Here is a 4,461-nt window from a genome sequence, read left to right as displayed (position 1 = left end):
AGTGCCCAGGGCGGTGGCTCACACCCGTAATCCCAGCACTTTGGGAGGCTGAGGGAGGCAGATCACCTGAGATTGGGAGTTCGAGACCAGCCTGACCAACATGGAGAAACCCTGTCTCTGCTAAAAATACAAAATTGGCCAGGCGTAGTGGCGCATGCCTGTAATCCCAGCTACTTGGGACGCAGAGGCAAGAGAATCACTTGAACCTGGGAGACAGAGGTTGCTGTGAGCCAAGATCATGCCACTGTACTCCAGCCTGGCCAACAAGAACGAAACTCTAAAAATAAAAAGTCCAAAATCAAAGATGGGCTGGAAAGAATGAGATGTCAATCAAACCATTGAATTTGAATTGGGGAGAGAGAGCAGGTAGAGAATAGAGGGGAGAAAGCTGGGGGAAGTGAGAGAGAGAGGGGAGGAGGATCAAGAGGAGAGAGAAGGAGATCAGAGAAGCTTTAGAAAGTGCAGGTGCTGTCCAGAAGTGGAGGTAGGCATTTCAGGGGTTGAAGAAGGGAATAAATGGGTGAAAGAGTGGTGACTTCAAACACAGGTTTGAGGACTTGAGCAAGAAAACGACAGAGCAGGACAAAAGGCAAGTAGCTGGGGATGTAAGTGTAACCAAGGGATCACCTTTTGGGATCTGCAAACATATCAACAGAGAAAGAGAATTAAACACTGGAGGTGTCCCGCAGCAGCTGGCAGTCCTGAGCATGGAACCGGTTCTCTGCACTTCAAGCGGGGATTCTTTCCCTTCAGGGTCTTGTATCTCCGGCCTCCTTCTGGTGTTTTGGATGGGAGGCAATAATAAATTATATTAAAATATCTCGTGACTAAATGTTCCCTTTAAGGTAAACTGACATAAACAAATACTGATTTATAACCAGGAAATGAAAATCTGAGCGTCATGAAATAACCTTCCTTTCATCCTTCTGCTCATATCAGCTGCTGACAATTCCTGGGACTTCATAACAGACCTTTGATCCCAGCCACTCATCTTAAGTGGTTCCAGCCCCATTCTGTCACCTCATTCTTCACAGTTTTAATGAATCAGGGCCTCTCGATGTCTCTTTGATATATGGCTCCACAGATTCCCCCCTTTATAGAAACAAAGCATTTTGTTTTCATTATCAGCTGATTAATGGAGGAATTGACTTCCGAGCAGCATATACCCATGCATGCTCACTCTATGTTGGTTTGGAATCAACAAACACTTTTGCTCCATGCTAAGGGAAATAATAACATTTTAGAGACGTGCAGTCTAAAACCTTGAAACTCTAACCACAACGCAGTAAAAACTATACAGTTTTCCCTGTGGTTATGTGAGGTGTTTTACGGTCATCCGCCCCTGACCTATGTTTCACAACATTAAAAATCCATCATTTTCGGAGATTCTGGGTTATCAGTAAGTGTTCTGAGAATAGACTTTATTGTATCTTAAACATACTTTTACTCAGTTGTAGTCCATGGAGGATTCCTGACATGAAGTCCATATTTATGTCTACACATTTTAAGACAGGATCTTGCTCTATTACCCAGGCTGGAGTGCAGTGGCATGATCATAGTTCACTGTAACCTTGAACTCCTGGGCTCAAGCAATCCTCACGCCTCAGCCTCCCTAGTCGCTGGGACTAGAAGCGTACCCCACCATGCCTGGCTAATGTTTGTGCATACGTAGAGACAGGTCTCACCATGTTTCCCGGGCTGGTCTTAAACTCCTGGCCTCAAGTGATCCTCCTGTCGTGGCTTCCCAAAATTCTGGGATCATACATGTGAGCTGGCCACGCTCAGCCATACACATATTCAAAGAAAGCAACACATTCCTTTTACGGCTTAGTAAAAAGGCCGAACAACAAAAATATGGCTGCATTGCTCACCTACCAAACCATTGATTTTTTTTTCCCTTAAACTGATGTCAGTTCATTAAGATGCCTGATTCCTCTGGGACTTTGGGTCACCAGCTAATCACATCATATTTCAGTCCAACACTAGGGACCAGTCTACAATTTCTCATCCCATTCTGCAAGTCTCACCCCACATGAGAAAGCCCTGCAAAAGAGTCCACAGGCATCGAGGGACTTTCTGTCCATGACTTGGGAGGTGTATGCCCATCTATGACGCTGGCACCGTGTCTCACTCCTGCTGTGAGACAGGGCCTCCCATCCTTTCACTGGCTGGCATGGAAAGACGCCTCCTTCCCAGGCCCCATGCCTGTCAACACGTCTGATGATAATGAGCAGGCCACAGGTGAATTGTGTGCCTGCGTACTGGATGACAACTTCTGTCAAGTCCCTAAGGGGGGAAGGCCTCTGCCGTCATCCCTACTCCACAGGCTGCAAGACTGGACATCCCTGCCTGGGTAGGACTCTGTCCTTTCGCCCGTTGAACCATATGTGCAGTGTTATATGGCCCTCCAGCAGAAAACAGAGAAGTGTTGGTTCCAAAAGTATTTATTTGCAAAAGTTTCTCTTACCTCTACATACAGACTTGGGAATAATTTGAATTTACATACACAAGATAAAGCAGAGAAATGAAGCAATTATCCAAGGGGAAAAAGGATACCTTTTGTTTGAAATGCTCAGATAGTTGAAGCCAAAATATGTATGTGGGGAGGAAAGAGTGCACTTGAATTACAAGGATAATTGCCCCAGTTCACTGCTTTACTTTGCATATGTAGACACAAAAGTGTACAGTTTTTAAAGGATCTGTTATCCTCAGAAACACAACCCCAGCCTTTGGGAACTCACTTCATGTTAAGAAGCAGTGTCCAGAAGCCTGGAACTCCGCCAGCACCATTGTTTGCAGTCCATTTCAGTGTCACTGGAGTCAGAGAGAAATTTGTTTTAAGGGTAATGTACTATGTTTTTATGATACGGCTTCCACACTGAAGCGTGGGAAGTTGAGATTTCATGCTATTCATGACAAGGCTTTCAGGTCTGTCTTGTGAGAAGAAAGGAAGTATATTAAGTACTTCTTATGTAGACAGAGCAGTGCCTATAAAACAGCTTTCAAAGGTTTGCAGCATTTTCGTTTGCAGTATATTAGCATGAATCTGTGACTAAAGATAGTATACTGATCTTTGAACTAAGATTTTGAACGTGGACAGGCAAATTCTCTTAATGGTCAACACTATTCAAACTGATAAGGATTAGATCTACATGGAATCTTAAGAGTATCCCTTGATGGCATAGAAAAGGTTGTTGTAACCTCTAACTTGTTTTTAAAAATCCTGGAAAAAAATGTTCTAAGAAGAAAAAGGGAAATAACTCTTTAGAAAGGGAAAACTAATCTCCTGGGGCAGGAAAATCAATTATTTAAACATTTCTTTCTTTAAATGATGAATTTCTGAAGAAACACAAGGGAAAAAGAGAACAAGTCTTTTTTTTTTTTTCTCAAGTGAGAATCAATCCAACAGAACAGGGTAAGATACATAAAGGTAATACAAGAGAACAGGGTAAAATACATAAAGATAGTTTTGTGTTAAAACCAGAACTATAGAGCCTGGAAGAAGATGAAAATAATCTTCTAGGAGACCACTTATTTATAAAAATGGGATTTGCTCTCCATTTTTTAAACTTCCTTGTACTTATTCTCAGCATTAAAAAATGATTAACCACTTCTGAAGACTGAGTAGGAGAGACAGAAACATTAGCACACCACTGAGTTCCCAAGCTTGGAGCATCAAGGTTGACTCATGGACAAAAAGCTGTTGCAGGAGTTGGACCTGAACCAATAGATTGAGGGGAGGGCAGAATTCTCTTTCCAGACAGCATGTGGCACCTGGAGCCAGAAGAAAAATCAACCTTCAGAGCACCCCAGGCCATGCTGAAGGTGGTTTGCAAAAGTCAGATTTTGAAGTTGGACAGGAAAACTCAAAGACAGAGATGCTGGAAGCCAGGCCAATGCCTGTCCTTAGGCTTATGGTTGCAAATGTGGTTTTGGAGCCCAGTTACCTGGATTTGCATCCTGGTGTGCTCACTCCTGATTCTAAGAGGGGTGATTTGCTTGGCCTCTCCAGGCCTTGTTTTCCCTCGCTACCAAATGAAAAAATGAAAACCTACCGCAGATATTGTTGTGGGAATCAAATGGGCTAACATACACCAAGTGCTTAGAACAATGTCTCATACATAATAAGAGCTCAATGCCTGCCAGCTATGATTAGTTTATACTTACCAGGGTGAGAGCCTGACCGTGGGATGGGCTAGGGCTGCTGAGCTCATGTCTGGTCTATGAAGGCGCCATGTGCTCTTCATTCCATCCTGGGCTGAAATGAGAAGGGAACTTCAAGGTCTCATGCTTGGGTATCTGGGAGAATGATTGTGCCAATCGACACACTAAGAAATGTGTAGTCTCATTGCATGTTCTAACTCATAAGTGGGAGTTGAACAATGAGGACACGTGGACACGGAGGGGAATGTCACACCCCGGGGCCTGTCAGGGGATGGAGGGCTAGCGGAGGGACGATTT

The 4,461-nt window shown here is 43.8% G+C and overlaps 1 long non-coding RNA gene across 1 annotated transcript; it reads right to left on the bottom strand.

The window, feature by feature from the left end:
• Nucleotides 1-576: 576 nt before the first annotated feature.
• Nucleotides 577-4,260, bottom strand: LOC118152715 (uncharacterized). Its single transcript, XR_004741446.1, has 3 exons — nt 4,168-4,260; nt 2,742-2,814; nt 577-776 (listed from the first exon to the last, which is right to left on the bottom strand). It is a non-coding gene; the product is annotated as an uncharacterized LOC118152715 (long non-coding RNA).
• Between the last annotated feature and the right edge of the window lie 201 nt (nt 4,261-4,461).

The sequence above is a fragment of the Callithrix jacchus genome, chromosome 4, assembly GCF_049354715.1.
Source record: "Callithrix jacchus isolate 240 chromosome 4, calJac240_pri, whole genome shotgun sequence".
Lineage (NCBI taxonomy): Eukaryota > Metazoa > Chordata > Mammalia > Primates > Cebidae > Callithrix > Callithrix jacchus.
This window is presented reverse-complemented; position numbering and strand designations above follow the sequence as displayed.